This window comes from Aythya fuligula, chromosome 5, assembly GCF_009819795.1.
Source record: "Aythya fuligula isolate bAytFul2 chromosome 5, bAytFul2.pri, whole genome shotgun sequence".
Classification (NCBI taxonomy): domain Eukaryota; kingdom Metazoa; phylum Chordata; class Aves; order Anseriformes; family Anatidae; genus Aythya; species Aythya fuligula.
This window is the reverse complement of record NC_045563.1, coordinates 10,443,555-10,459,856: the sequence shown is the minus strand read 5'-3', so window position 1 is coordinate 10,459,856 and position 16,302 is coordinate 10,443,555. Positions and strand designations below refer to the sequence as shown.

The 16,302-nt window shown below is 48.5% G+C and overlaps 1 long non-coding RNA gene across 1 annotated transcript; it reads right to left on the bottom strand.

The window, feature by feature from the left end:
- Nucleotides 1–1,515: 1,515 nt before the first annotated feature.
- On the bottom strand, nucleotides 1,516–14,491 carry LOC116490392. Its single transcript, XR_004253362.1, has 3 exons — nucleotides 14,430–14,491; nucleotides 6,085–6,189; nucleotides 1,516–5,419 (listed from the first exon to the last, which is right to left on the bottom strand). It is a non-coding gene; the product is annotated as an uncharacterized LOC116490392 (long non-coding RNA).
- Nucleotides 14,492–16,302: the final 1,811 nt, after the last annotated feature.

The window sequence follows — 16,302 nt, the reverse complement described above, 5'->3', positions numbered from 1 at the left end:
CTGCCCCCTAAGCAAATTGCCAATCTGATTTTGCTCTCTGCTGGCTTCAGCTTTATCAGCTTCATTCCAAGCACCAATGTGCTACAGCAATTAGTTTTAATTCGAGCGCTGGCACCCTGTGCTCAGGTTCAATGTCCTGGCATCTCATGTGAGACTGACAAGATGTATCGCAGCTCGGGGAGCTATCTCAGTAACACTACACTGCCAAATAGTTGGAAGGGGTGTTGATGCTAAGGAGGTGCTCTGAGTTATTTGCACCAGGGGCAGTTTGGTGGACCCACAGATCCATAACGTACATGGGGGCAACCTCCAAAATAATAATAGTAAAATAATAAAGTGCAGAATAGGCAACGGCATGTCACATGAGAACAAAAGAAGACTCCCCTGCAATGTTCCCTGAAGGACAACCATAAAGAGAGGCGATAACACTGTATAAAAAACATACCGGCAAGGTTATCCAAGGAGGGCAAAGGGGAGGAAGTCAAAATAGAGCTACATGAATAAAATTCCTGCAAGAAATTAAGCAAAAGGCCTTCAGAGTGAGGAGAGCCATCCAGAGGAGACTGATCCCTGGAGGGGAGCTGAAATGGCCCAATAAAAGGTTCACACAAACTGCGGTATGTATGGGGCTGAGGGTAGTAATGCACGTTTTGTGCCAGCACCTCTGCCAGGACATGTTGATCAAGGTTTTTCCGTGCCGTGCCAAGCCAGGATGTCAGCCCATGTGCATCACCGACTGGTGCCAATGAGGCAGCCGCAGGGAGAGCCGTACGTAGGCAAGCACTCGCGTGTGCATCCATGACAGGGAGATATCTGTGTAACTCCAGGCATTATCAGCACCTAATAACCTCTACTTGCAAAAGTTGCTCTGATTTTGGGCCTCTCTCCCTTGGAAAACCGAACCTACCACACACAAAAATGTCTTCAGGAGCCAGCTGGCAAAAAGCAGCCCAGGACCCGTTGCCTCCCTGGGTGCCGTGTCAGGAACAGCTCGTAATTCACAGATAGCTGCACACACAGGCATGTTTGCTGTGGAGTGACCCCGGCTCTGCTGGTGGGAGCTGCCCTGGTGGGGCAGCAGGAGCAGAGCACCGAGCCCCCCGGCTGTGCCCAGCAGCCTCAGGCTGTGCCTGGCCAAGGGAACTCTCCTTCCCCTGCCTGCATACCCGAAATCCCGTCTGCCCCTGTCCTTTCCAGAAAAGATTTGCATATTGGGTCAGGCCAGCATTTCCAGCAGCTTGATTTCCAGGGGATAATGTTATTCATGAAGCTATTTGGGACTGCAGTACCCAAATCCTTGGTTGCTGTTTGTTTGCTTCTTTCTCCCCCCCTCTTCCTTGCTATTTACTCCCCTTGGCTGTTTGGGAAAAAAAAAATAAAAAAATCCCTTGGCTGTGCTTTTGGTAGGACATTTCAAAGTCAGGCTGAGATCAGTATTAAATGAGGATAGATGCCAGGTTCCTTTTCTCTACACAAAAAAAAAAAAAAAAAAAAAAAAAAGTAAACCTACTAGAATAGCACCGAAAGCTGTAAATTAGGTCATCTTTGCACAAGAGTTTCCTGAGCCTTTGCTCAGAGCAGTGCTGCATAAGCATTTGGTGACGATTCCTTTAAACTTATCTGGCACAGTTTGTCTTGGGGGACTCGTGTAACGCAGTGAGGGGGCTCCCAGGGCTGCCCCTCCTGTATATAGGGACAGGGTCTGGGACCCAGACCTGTTCTGCTGAGAATGTAAGGCCAGGGGGAGGCACGGCCAAGAGAGGATAGTCAAAGGACATCACCAGCACGAGCATGGGGCAGGCTCCCAGCCCGCAGAGCAAAGAGGCTGTGCACAGGGAAGATGGGCAGTAGTGGCAGCATCTCTTGGGTAAGCAGCAAAACTCTGAGGATGGAGATTGCCTGCAGGAGCTTCCCATCAAGTCCAGTGTGGCCTCCAGCACACCACCACAGAAGCTCAAAGAGGCCTTTTCAGATACAGACAGTGAAACAAGAGGATTGCTGGTGCCGAGATGATGCATCCCGTGCCTCCAGGCACAAGGACAGGCAGCGGGCTGCGTGTGCTCTCTTGCCGGCTAAGCCACTGCCACCTTGGCACAGCATTCGCAAGGTGAAGCCAGATCCTTGCTCCCTGAAGCGGAAGATTAGCTCCCTGATTTTGGAAAGCTGCAAGTGGGGACATTTTGAGGCCAGTGAGGCTCCTGGAAGAGGCCTGATGGTCTGGGATGACTTTCTTGACCTTGCAGGGCTCTTGCTGGTGCAGCACGGAGGTGCTGTCGGCTCTCCCTGTGGAGCTGCTTCCAGAAGGCATTTCATAACCCAGGCTGCATCGTCCTGGCCCAGGCTCCTGCCTCCAGCAGCGATCAGCAGTGAATGCCCAGGGAAGATCAGAGCAAAAGCACGTGCTCCTTCTTCCCCAGCACACCCACCCAGCCTCCACCGACCCATAGCTCAGGGCCGCCCTGGTTCAGGGGTGACATCTGTGTTTTTAATAGCCCCAGGCATACTTTCCCTCAGTGAGTTTGTCTAATTGCTCCTTGAATCCGTGTAACCTTGGGGCAGTGCGTTCCACCCTCTAAATACACGTTTGGTGAGCACACAGCCTGTCTCATGACTGCTCGCAGCTGGCCTCCTCTGAGGCTCTTGCCCTCTGGGAGGCCGTGACACCTCCAGATTCATCTTCTGGGTGATTTTGTGCTCTTCTGTGCTGAGAGGGACACTGTGCAGGTTTCTGAAAACAACCCCATCACCATGCTTCAGCCCTAGGAGATCTGCTCCAGCCCCTCCTCTGGCTGCAGGGCTGCCCCAGAAGGTGGCTGTTGGGCTCAGGTCATGCTGGGAGAGCTGAGAGCTACAAGGGGGATCCTCAGGATGCAGGGTGCTGGGATTTAGGAGCCTGTCATCAGCGATGAGCCCAGACCTTGCCCTCTTTCCCTGAGGCAGGACTGGCTCCTGGGCCAAGAACAGGTAAGCTGGGAGGAGAGAAGGAGCAAAGAACGCATTCAAGTCCTCAGCCATTAATGGAAATGCAGGAACATGAGAAAAGTAATTAGTGACTTGGCATCACGCTTGGGAAAGCCAGAGAAGCACGTCAGAGAGGGGAGGAGAAAGGGGTGAGAGGATAAGCTGGAGAGCAGAGATCAGAACAGGCAAAAACAGAAAGCACAGTGCAGGGCCAGGCTGGTGTCCCCTGAAGGACAAAGGTCCCCTGGGCAGGCTGCTCCACCGTGCCTCTCCTGGTGGCTCCAGGCACCTGCAGAGCCTCCAGGGAGCTAGGTGACAAAGCCTGAGGTGTAAAAGGCTTCCTCAAGGTTGCAAAATCCTTACTGAACTCAACTCTACCACATATGCTGTTGCTGCAATATCCATGGAGGTTCCATGAATGGGAGAGCAAGGGAGGGACCCATGAGAGAAATCTCACTGTTGTTTGTATTACATGTGTAAGCAAATAAATAAATAACAATGAGCTACAAAAACCTTCTCACTACCCCAACATTTGCAGGAGATGTGGTGGAGGTCCACACGTGCATGCTACAGGCTGGCAGGAGGAGGTCTCAGCCAGGAGAGTGCCTCCAGCTCAGCTTCCCAGCGAGCAGACCATCCAAAACTGCAGGAAAGTGGCCACTTTCTCTACTTCGACCAGCCTTCGGTTTGCCTAAGCAGCAGGAGAAAGCTGCAGCCGAGCTCTCAGAGGCCGCCTGTCCTGCTGCAAATTGGGACGGAGCCCGCAGTCGGGGAGGAGAAAAGGCTGGGACCTCAGGGCCCTCTGTTTGTTTGCGAGACGCTGTCCTGTTTGGATAGGGTCGGGGCAGGATGTGCTCTGTAGTAAACACAGGAAAAGGGCTGAAGCTGGAGCCGAGTGGAGGGCTGGCAGTCGTTTCAAGCTTTAATTGAGGTGGCCCCTTGTGGGGTAGCGCGTGGTCCTCTCAGTGTTGGCTGACAAAGGCTGCAGGCTGCCGAGGGCTCCCTCTTCAGGGTGCTGTGGTGGTTCCTTGGTGGTTGGAGTTTCCTTTCTAGAAGCGGTCGAAGGTATTTCGGGCCAAAAGAGACTGCAAATACAGCTGGGGAAGTATATGCGTGGATTTAAACACTGAAACATCTCTTGATTATTTCCTTCAACCTCAAAATCAAGCATGCATTTTAGCTGGAAACTAAGGTTTGCAGCGCCAGCTGTGCACCAGCCCTTGAAGTTGCAAGTGCTGCTTCTTGGTCAGGGAATAAGAGGGAAATTAAACTCCAGGTTACTGTCTCTGGCTCTGTAATTTCAAAATTCCCATGCTCAAAATGTCTGAAAGCCTATACATGGATTTACCATATAGCACTGCCCCCTGCTGTGGCTTCACAATCCCCACACACTTCATTCATAACAAACCCTCCCGGTAGGAACCATCTGCCAGACACCAGCAATTTCACAAAATCCTGGGCTCCTCGCTGTGTATTTGTCTGCTCAATGTCCCCCAGGTCTCCCACAGCTCATAGGCTTCCTCAAAACGTGAGGAAGAAGAAAAGACAAGGGAACAGAAAAGGATGAAGGAGGGAGAAGGAATTCAGTCAGCGTATCTCTTTACCTAAAGGAAATCCCTGGGTGATATGCGGAGACCCAGGGCACCGAGCCTGCAGCAGCTGCAGCCCAGCCTTTGACTCCGGGGCTTACAGCCTGGGGGGCAGGTGGTGTGAGCAGGTGAGGATGGGGGGACCAGCGGGGAGCAGTCGCTGATGCTCCTGGGGCAAGCCCAAGTGAAGGGTTTGAGTGGTTTTAGTGCTGATGGAGGAAATACACGTCTCTGAAGCATCACTGATCTGAGCACGAGTAAGTCCCATCAGCTCAAATCCTCAGCCACGCTGCCTGGGGAGCGATGCTCCTGCACGGCAAGGGAAGAGGCACTGCAGGGAAGCACAGGTTGCTCACTGGGAGCAGCACTGTAGGAGCTGGGCCCATCTAAGTGCTACCATTAATGCTCTCACAAAATTTTCCCTACCACTCAGGACATTAAACTGCTCTCCAGTGACATTATATATTTGTAGCAACTCTTGCACAATTCTCTAGCTTGCTGGGGTCGAGCGAGTTCTCTTGGCACAGTATGATTTGTAGCATGATTCTCTTCTCAGCATTGCCAGGGCTGATGTTGAAAGTCCTTCCTGCAATTCATCCACGCTCAGGGTAAGTCTGGTAACTCCAAGCCTAATTTCTGGTAACTCAATCTGTCGTTGTGCGACTGGCGTGCCTGCAGCTGTGCTGCCGGACCGGCTGGGTTTTACGGTGGATAATGGATTTCAAAGGTGCCCTCATGTCCCACGGAGGTGATTCTGTTCTTCTCATTTCTGGTATGTGACCACAGTAGCTAAAGGCCCAGGCTTTCACCTGCTGAAGTCCATCACAACCTTGCCCTTGACTTGAGAAGAAGCTGGTATCCGCTTTCAGCTAAAGAAGGGAAAGAAAAGATAAAAAAATGAAACAAATGCACACAGAGCATACTAGAGTCCTGCTAGCATCCAAGCTGCAGGAGGAAGAGATGCACTTTTTTGTAAACAAAGAACAGAAAGAGGATGGGAAGCTTGGGGAAGTTCATACATCCTAGATTAAAGGAGATTAGCATGCATTTACTCCAAATAAACCATGAAATATCTTGGCAAATGTCTACTCTGCAGTAGATTGTCAAGGTTTACATGGTAGACTGTAAAGTGACTAGTCAGATAATACCTTGATTGGCAGATAAGAAGAGGTGACTGTTGGAGTGCGATTCACAAAATGAAGCCCCAGGGCACTGCTACCTACAAACTGCAATTCCACCCACACCACCAAGGAACGGCTGGAAGGGAAGGAAAGCGAGGGGAGGGCTTCTTACGCGGCTGTGATTGGCACCGTGGGGAAGAAGAGGCTGGGATGGCTCTCAGAGGGGTCTTTTTAGCCAGGAAGAATACTCTTTTGGTTGAAAAAAAAAATGATTTTTTTTTTTTTTTTTTTTTTTTCATTCTGGAGAAAAACCTTGGTATTGGTGAACCTCCAAAGGCCACGGGAGCCATCGTAATGTTCCCTGTTGGTTTGGGAGACACCAAGTGTGATTCTGCTCCTGGCTTCTTACTCACTGTGTCAGCAGCTCCCAGCAAATGATGGAACATTTCTTTTTAGAGTGACGTCTGTGGCTGAGCCAGGATCAGAAATAACAGGTACTGAGGAACATCTCTGCTGGCCTGGAAAAGTCACGGAGGAGATGCAGTGTCAGGTATATTTGTGCATCCTCCATCCACTCTGTAAAGCCACTCTTCCTAAGAAAGTAGAACAAAAGAGCTTGGGAATTCGTCTTTTAACCTCTTCTGCCATGTGTTTTCTTGATGTGACTCACTGTTGCCATCAAATTAAATGTATCCAGGTTATAGGAGAATGAATTTATGCAGGGATTAAAAAAGGCTAACGTTATGCCATTGAAAATTTATTTAGTTTGCTACTGAATCAAAACTCAGTGCTGACCTGCGCAAGTGTTTTTGTTCAGGAACAAAAACAGGTCTAAAAGTCAGAAATGAGAAGACAGCTGGCAGGATGAAATGGAGAAAGAGAGAATGTCAGCTGCCCCTCCAGGGACCAGGTGTCTGAAATGAGCCCTGCCAGACAAAATAGAAGCCCCGTTGCTGAGCTCTAGCAAAATATTAGCAAAGGCCGGATGCTGTACTTCTCAGGGCTGGGTACTTAGGTAAATGTAAGAAAAGGGTGACAAGCAGGAGAGGAATGTAAATGCTGCAGCTCGGTGTTAACGCTCGTGTCCCACCAACCCCTCAGCACATCTGAGGGACAGGGAGCGGGTCTGTGGTGGCCCCGAAGCTGGCTCCATCCATGCAGAGAGCAATCCCTGGCCTCTCCCTGGTGCCAGCCCCCTGCAAAGGGCCAGGGAGAAGAAAGTATGGCCTGAGCATTGGGAGGATGGTCGGGGTGATCTAGCACAATCTTTCCCTCAAATTACCATGTCTTCCCCTCAAAGTGCCTTGGACACCTGGCTTAGGCTTAGATAGGGTTTCCCACTGACAAGCTGTTCTCTTGGCTGATGTAGGTGGGCTTTACACTAGCTGAGGAGCTTCTTAAAACATCCAAAATAAGAAAAAGGATTCTTATTTATCATACAGGTATGACTGAAATCTCAAAGCCAGAAGGGTTTTTGTGTGGGGTTCACCACCTCAATGGAGAGGGAGCCACCCCGGCTTTCATCACAGCTCTTCACGCCACACTTGGGCTTATGCTCAGGCTTTGTGCTGACATAATTTTTTTTTTTTTTTTTTTGCCAAGGTATAGCTTTTATTGATGTATCTGGGATTCAAACTGTTACAGGACACTTGGTACCGCTATCCGTATGGTCCGTACTGTGTCTACCACATAGGACAGATTAACAACAGACTTGAACTTTTTTCTGCACCAGGAACTATTCACCTCACGAGCAGGTAAATCCCATCTCAACCACTTTATATAGTTATATTATTACCTCTCTTGGTCCACAGGTTATACTGGTGCATATGTTTTAGACTGGGAGAGTTATTCCATTTCTGCTCAGGAGCAGCTATCCCAATAAGGATGTATTTATATCAACACAACTGTGCCCACTCAAAAGAAGTTTTACCACTTAAATTGTAGGGACACGACTCTCCTGTGCATGCTCAGCATGAGGATGTCTTCCAGCCAACAGAAGATATCAAAGAGAATGATGTCTATTATAACACGTGCTCTGCTCCAAAAGAAAAGCACCCTGCCTGCAGCAACGCAGGGGAGTAAGCAAAAAGTAGGAAAAAAATAAATAGTGTTTTCTAATGTTAAGAAAGATTCTTCAAAGAAATTGTGTCTTTCCTCCAGTGAGGACAGCAGAGTTGTTTACTCTTTTTCTCTGCCCAACAGCAATGGTGTGATTAAAGGCAGCCTGACTGTGGCCTGACTCAGTTGCTGATCTGCCTTCTGGCAACAGAAGCCAACCGATCTGGCTGGGTGACACCGGGCAGGGGTGTAACGGGTGTAACAGGTGTAACGGGGATATAACAGGTGAGCAGCCCCATTTCTAAGGATACCACTGCTCATTAGCCTTGTGTTTGGAGGGCTGTGACCCATCTCTGCCTGTGCCTGGCGACTGAGCCCCTCTGTCCCCCGTGAGCCACCAGTCTCTTTCATCCTTCTACACTTCTGCAAGAGTTTTGCCTGCACAGGTTTTCCTTATTGCTATTTTGGGGAGATTTCAGAAGTACAATGCAGCCTTCGCTTGTTCAGCTTCCTTCTGACTGTAAAAAAGCCTCCCTGCATCACTAACCATCTAAGCATTTGCTATTAAATTATCCATCAGAGCTCCTTCTGCAGCAGAGGGAGTTGATGGTAGCGTCTTTATGGAGGATAAAAATAGCCAATGTCACATGCGACAGCAGCGGGGAAGGCTGAGGCAAGGCCAACAAAGGCAGCAAAACTTCTGCTTTGATTGCAGTTGGCATCCTCACCTGCAGACAGAAGGAATTAGTAAAAAAGGATTGAGTTTTTGTAATCGATCGAAATGTAAACGTCACCGTCTGAATTCACGCCAACGACCTTCACTTGTTAGGCACCGGATACTGCGGGTTTCTCACAGCAGCCTAAAAACTCCCAGTTGGCAGCCTAAAACCCTGCCTGTCTTTCCAGCCGGCTGCAGACAACAGCTCTGTTTGCCTCTTAAGCACCAAAACCGCTCTGAGCCAGCACACCTCGGCGTCTCACGAGGCAGGACGAGCTCGCTGGGCTGCGACAGGAGGGAAGCAAGCCCCGTGTGGTTTCTGCAGCTCTTAAAGAAGTGGGGCACCCTCCCCTCCTGCTCTGCCAAGCCCCTTCCAGCTGCCCAGCTCCCAATCCAGGCTCCCAGCACCTTGTTCCGCCGAACCCATCGGCACCATCAGGGCAATGCTGCTGGTCTCCCCTCGGACCTGCTGACAAGGGATGAATTCACTACTTTGGGCCCAGAAGAGTGCAGCCATCCAGCAGCTCCTAAATGTGAGTGATGCTACATGAGAAATTAGGATTTCACATTCAGATCCCCCTTTTTTTTTTAGAAGTGCCAATCAAGCGTGTGCTACTTGGGCTGGGAAAATGGTTTATGAAGACGTTTGCCAGGATTATAAGAGCTTCATAGCTGTTCAGTGGAAAAATATCAATCGGAGCACATTTTTCTGCAGGTATGCAGGTTCAGATTATTTCTGGCCCAGAATCCAGCTTGCTTGGGGCTAGAGCTCTGCATGGCTATAGAAAGGACCCAGTTATCAGGAGCTATTCAGGAGACAGCAGAAGAATACAGGGCAGGAATTGCACCAAAGTAAAGGCAAAAGTGCAGGCTTCGGGTAATTAAGTTTATATCCTTTATCTTAAGAGGGTGCTGTGCCATAGGAGGGAGCAGACTGGAATCACATCTCTTTTTCACTGGCATGAGGGACTGGTGGCAAAAAAAAATCAGGAATCTGAACCCTCATCCTGTGATGTAATAAGAGCTTAAAAATAGATAGTGAATCTTTTACACTTCCCTTTTTAGGGCACTGCCAGAAACCCACATCCCTACAGACTCCCCAGTTCAGCAGAAGTACACCAGGCTGAACAGGAGTGTATTTATCTATCTGTGATTATTTACATGCAATATGAAGCTTTTTTTACTCAGTCCGTGGAGAGCTGTAGCATGCCTACCTCAGAAAAGCTGCTGCTCTGCTAGTTCAGCACTGTGCTATTGGGCAATCCTTCCCCAAAAGCAGGGTGACCCTTGCAGGATGCCTTCCAGGAGCACCTGTGCTCTGATGGCTCAAGCAGTCTCAGAGGGCACATCACAGGTGTCCACACCCAAAAGCTGTGGATGCTGCTGGAAACTGGGCACAGCAGCGAGTTCCCAAGAACTTGCTTGGGAAGAGCTGAGCCAAGCATGGCACAGCCTCGGCTCCTGAGGCTGTGACTCATGTGAGAAGAGCTCAGTGGCCCTCCGTGGGTGTGAAGGAACAAGGCTGGCCACACGCAGACATCTGTGCTCTCAGGCAGGGCCCAAATGGGGAAGATCTGCAGAGATCTCCCATCTGCTGAGATCTCCCATCCCTCCGACAGCCCAGATATTTTCAGGGCGACTGCTAAATGCAGCAGACCACGCGGTGCAGGGGGCGAGCGGCCACAGCTCAGCTGAATTCAGTGTGCAGGAGCTGTGGGAATCTGCCTTCCCCTTTTTGCGACTCACCACAAATTACATATTCAGCCCGAGCAAAGTTCCTCTGCTGATGGAGACACCAAGGCACAGAGGAGAAAACGCAAACACTCTGAAACGATCCTGTTTTGCTAAAAGTTACATCTGCAACTTATAAAGCAAATGCCATGGTAAATAGCTATCAGTAAGGCTGAATCATCTCCCATCCTCTGCACATTTTCACTTTGACATTTGTTGTCCTTTTTCTTCTGTTTAATGAGTGAGTGAAATACATTCGAAACTTGTGTTAGTGCATCCTAGCAGCCAAAAAAATATTTTAAAGGGAAAAAAACACCTAGAATGGCTCAAAGATTCTCAGTGCAAAGAGTATGCAGAGTGATGATACCCTCAGTGAAATGCTATTGTGCATTTTATTCTGGTTTATAGCAAATTAAAAATAATCTATCTGAAGATCAAAGCTTTTTATACCTGATTTTCTCTCTGCCTTTCATTCGCATCAGCTATACTAAGCATTAATACTCTGAGCTTTACTTAGGTACACTTAGCTTTGTTACTTCAGGTTTACATATTTTGCATATGAGAAATGCATTGAGACATGGACTGAGATATTTATCTCAGTTTTAACATACATCATGCAGGAGAAAACTGAAGTTTAATGACACCTGTAAAAATGATAGTGAGCATTTCATACTGATGAGTTTTACAAAGATAGCAATGTGGTGGCTGGTTTCTGTGTTACTGATACTCCATTCACCCTTTTTCCAGTCCACTTCCAGTACCAGGAAAAACGTGTCTTTCTCAATAACCTCCATTTGGGTGCCAAGATCACCAAGGCAAATAGCAAATGCAAAGAGCTCCAACCACTGGTAAGGCAAACCAACCCACTGTCTGTGTTTCCGTGTTGACAGCACAGCTTTTTTCTTTTTTTTCCTCTCCAAATGGGAACTGATTGTTGCAGGGACAAATTTACTGCTGGTACAAGCTAGTGACTCTTCATTGATTTGCAGAAGTTGCACTAGAACATGGCAGGACCAAATCAGACCTAAAACCTGCCTGATGTTTCACAAATTAGATAAAGCCTTCAAGGAAAAAAAGCTAGTCCACTCAAAACTGATTTCAAAACCAGCACTAACAATATGCAGCAACGCACCATAAATCACCTGGAAAATCCAAACAGCCAGCTGAGCTTCCTGCAAACAGACAGCAAAAGCAAAACAGAGAAACCTGCTTGTTTATCAGCATGGAGAGCTGCACCCCGGAGAGCTGCGTGGGCAGCGCAGGCAGAGCGCACCCAAACCATGCAGCACCTGGGGCTGGGGCAGCAGAGCTGGCTTCCAGCAATGGCTTGTTCTGCAGAGGAGCTGTGCCACGAGGCATGGGCTCGTACTCTCAGCTTCATGTGAGTCCTTGGGAGATCAGTGGGGATCCTTGTCAAAGGCCACGGAGTGTGTTGGAAATATGAAAAACTTGCTCTGCTTATTACCCGGTGACAGCAGGAGCCCACCTATGAGAGACACTAATTTGCTTTCCCAAACACCATGAGGTGAGGATCAGAAATGTCACCGAGCGTTGCACGGATGCTGAATTAGGGGATTAATGCCACCTACTGAAGTACCTATTCCAGCGGGTAATGCAAATGCATGGGCTGAGCTAATTGCCACACAGCCCTGGTGCACCCGGCATGTGAGAGCGAGTGAGATACTGGAACAGAGACAGCACCACGGCGGGCAGGGATGTTTGTGGGAGAGAAATATGTTCCCTGTGACAACTGTCCTCCAGCAAGCGTGACAGCTGGAAAATCAGATACATCCACTAAAGGGAAACAGAGCTTAACAGGAGCAGGGGGGAGGAGGGATGGGGCAAGGCTTGGTCTGAGTCAGCTCTTGCTACTTTTAAAGTGCAGTTTTAAACAAGTGGTGGATGCAAATGTTAATTAAGAGAGTGTACGGCTGATAGCTGCTTGGCCTGGTACCTTTCTGTTCAAGAAGCAGAAAATGAACCCAGACAGTTATAGCCTGGGGGGAGTCCTTCAAGTCGTTCCCTACACAGCTCCAGCCACAACCAGCATCCTGCTGCCTGACATGCCAGAGGGACCTCAAACTCCTCCTGACACATCCACGTCTTGCCTGAAGCTCCTGTGGCTGCCACATCTTGTGCTCCCTGTCACACCTCGGGCCCTCTTCTCGCAGAGGAACCCCAGCTGGTAATGAGGTGCAGGGTTTGCCAACAGCGCTACCTGAAGCAAAACATTTCCCATGAGCAATTTCATGAGCAATTTCATTCCTTATTCTCAGGCTGCCCTTTTGTTTCAAAGGGGAAGAAGAAAGTGTTTACTTCCCTTCCCAGGGAAATGCAGTAGTCCGGTCTCACATCACAGAATAGGAGAGTCTAATAATAGTTCCACTGACAGAGGCACTCTGCTCTTTGCAGAGATGCTCTACACCTATTTATTTTCTTGGTGCCCGAGGCATCACACTTTTCCAATGATATTAGTGCCGGCAACATGTTTATCCTAGGGCTTGTGGTGCTCTACATAATTCTTCATAACTCACAGGTATGAAATCTGACCTCATGGCCTCTTAACATTTCCAGCCAACGTGGAATCAATAAAGCACCCTGAATCACCGGCCAGTTTAAAAAATGAACCCAGCTGCAAACACCTTTGTAACCACGACAGAAGAGTGTTGATATTAAACAGCCAGAAGTGTCAATTGTCCCCAGCCCAGTCCCTCACTCGGTTCTTCGGGGTATTTCAGAGCGATTCCTTTCCATCATGTCACTTAAGCAGCAAAGGGGAATCTTTTATAAGCTGAGAAAGGGCTGTGGCAGCAGCTGATGTGATTTATGTTTAATAAAGGCCCTTTAGCGCCAGGAAAGAGGGGCCCTGCCAAATCTCAGGCGTCTCGTGAGCCACTGCTATTGTCCCTGGGTCAGGAGCACTTTTTAGGTCCCATCTCCATCTATGTGAACAAAGGGACAGCTGTATGCTTGGCTGGCTCCGGACGTGGTTCTTTGTGTGCGATTAGTACCCTGCGCACATCATTCATAGCTCTTGAATAAAGATGACCTCTCGCAGGACAGAATGGGGGAAAAAAGGCCCCTTTATTCAGCAGTGCTCGAATTAGCATAGAGACAACGAAACCGTTCCTTGGAAGTCACAGGAAGAGCTGGATAAACAAATAAGCAAACTACAGGTTTCCTGCAAACACTCCGTGTTCAAGAGTTGGGCCCGGAAACCAAAAAACAAGTGAGGTTGTCCCCAGTGCACATGCCACCCTTCACACCCTCCTGAGCTCCCTACGGCCAAGCCACCCCTGTGCAGCTGGGAAAAAGCTTTGTCACACAGGCTGTGGCCCGAAAAAGGGAGAAACAAAGCATGCAGCATGTCAGAAGTGAGCTAATTTCCATCACCTGAGACTTGCACCTCTCCCAGCCAGGCAGCACGATGGCCAGAGGCTCCTGCAGTGCCAATTCTGGCCGTGGGTTTGCTTTTCTTTTCCGGGCCCTGCGTGCACGCTGGTGGGTCAGGCAGCCAGCTATGCAAGCAGACAATGACACACTGGATTTTTTCACATGCTGGGTTTCCTGGCTGATGAAAGGCAGCTCAGCAGCTTATCACCATGTATGCCACTGCAATTAAGCACCCTGGGAGCAGCAGCAAACCCAGCCCGCCTCCCCCCTCCCCAAGCTCCTCCACCTCCCATCCCTCCCCCATGCCATAGGAACAGCCTGTGTCTCACCACCCACAACACCAGCACAATTGCAACCCTTATCCGCAGTGCTGAGCTCCAGAATGTGCTCTGACCTAGCAGCCAGGGGCACGGCAACATGCACCAGGGTGTCCTCCAGACCCAGCCTTCACATCAGATTAGTTTTCAGCCGAAGTCCTGCTGTGTCAACAGCAAGGGCCCTTAGAAACACGAGTTTCTCTCCTGGAAGGCTTAGCAACAGCAGAGTTAGCTTGGGATGAAAATTAACTAAAGGCAGCAGACATGGAATGAAGCAGGTTTTATAATTAAATTCCAAAATCATATTTAATACAGAGTTGCTGCCTTCCTTGTTTTTATCAAAGCTAACACTAGCTGCTGTCTTTCTGCAGGTCTCAGCTCCTGAAGCCTCCTGAAAACCATGACACTTCCTTCCCTCCCTTTTTTTTCCCTTTTACATGCACCCTTTTTTGCTGAAATAAAGCCTGAAATGTGTCTGTGGCTGTAGTCTGAGCCTACAAATGGAGTAGAAAAACAAATAAATAAAAATAAAAGGTATTACCTTATGACTTCTGATTTTTAAATCAGTCCCATTGCTTCTAAACCGTTGCAGCTGGCAGTACAATTAGCAAGTCAGACTTCTCAATGTCACTCATGTATGCTATAAAAATTTCATGAAGTACAGCAGAAAAATGCATTAAAACACAAAACAGGGCTAATTGCTGAGCTGGCATCTGGATCATCTTGGATTACTTTGCAGTGGAGATTAACCCAGGACAATTTGTTCCAGTACAAAATGATGTACAAAAGCAGTCAATACTGCTCATATTCTTAAAAGAAGAAAGCTGAGAGGCCTGAGGTCTTGTCCCTGTGGTATGGCTTGTCACTGAAAACTGGGGAGGAGGACACGGCCATGTAAACAAGTCCATGGATGTGTGCCCACAGGTAAGGACGTGACATGTTGAACACTTCTGACAGTGGGTGGACAAGGCATATTCCTTGAATAAGGGCATTCCGTGTTGTGCATTAATCTTTGAGCTTCCAGTGACAGGAAAAAAAAAAAATAAAAGCCATTCAAAAGTTATTTTCATGAAAGCCGTTTGCATGTTCCTCCCACTCTTGCCTTCTTCCATCTCCCTTTCTTGCACTTCACAAACATCTTTTTTGTTTCTGTTCATCTCTGATGGGAAAAGAACACCCTGAGTTTAATAGAAGAGGCTAAATTTAACATTTCCAACTGGTATCTCGTGTATGTGATAACTGCTGGCCTGCACAGTTAATAAATAGCCCTGTTGGATTTGCAAGAAATCAACCAATGAGCTCATAAAGGACTGAAATACAATAAAAATCCATGAATGGGGCTGTAAAAAAGCTCACGGAGCTCTCTAAAATGAGAAGCAGCAAAACTGAATGAAGGGTCATCTGAGGAGTGCAGCTAGTGGGAAAAGATTATCAAAAGCGCTAGTTAAGAACGTTGTTAATACACGGGAGCTCCTGCATCCTTAGAGGTGCTCTGCCTCTCCGCTTCATTATGGAAATGCTTCCCTCAGGCCCCATCTGTCTGTTTTCTGCTGTAGATGGAGTTGACCCAAAGGGAATTCATTACCACGCATCTCCGATGGCAAACCAAGCCTCGCTGCAAATCAGACTGTGCTGCCTGAGGAGCGCTGCCTGGAGAGGTTCTGACGAATGCACTGCAGACAGAGCTCCACCATCAAAAGGATCCTCATGGGACAGTTTTTGCTTCCTTCCCATGCAGCTGGGCATCCTGGCAGTCAGTGGGAGCTTTGGGAGCGTGATATTACTCATGTGGGGTTTTTTCTGGAAGCATGTTCCAACAGGGCAGAAATTGCAGAGTATGCTTGGATCAGGCACTGTCCCAGAGGGAGGCTGGAGGGGCGAGCTGTGGGTGTCTCCACCAGAGAAATCAGGCAGAATGCTGCAGGTCTCAAATTAGGGAATATATATATTTCTGTTCCATCTTCCAGCACTTTTCTATAAGCATTCATGGATTAATCATCCAGCTCAGTTGGCATTAGGAAGGCTTTGCTACTCCTTGTTAGTAGAAAAAAAGCATGGCAGAAAACTTGAAGTCTTTAAGAGCCAACAAGGAGTCACAGACAGACCTCCTGTCTATTTTCCAGCATTCATAACAAACAAAAAGGGGAGTTAGGCTCAGCCAGCTTGAAGGAGGATGGTAAAATATGTAGAGACAGATTTAGCAGTAAAAGAAAATCCCCAAGTGAGAAGAGGAGTGAGGCCCCACCTACACGTAAAGCCAGTGCCCACCTGACCATCAGATTGCAAATGCACGGCACCTTTTAAGTACATAAGCAAATTAGATAAAATGAATAATCTCAGGGCTTATATGTGTCATAGATCTGGGAGATGAGAGGCAGCTGGGAGCTGCATGCGAAGCTTTGATTTTACGATGG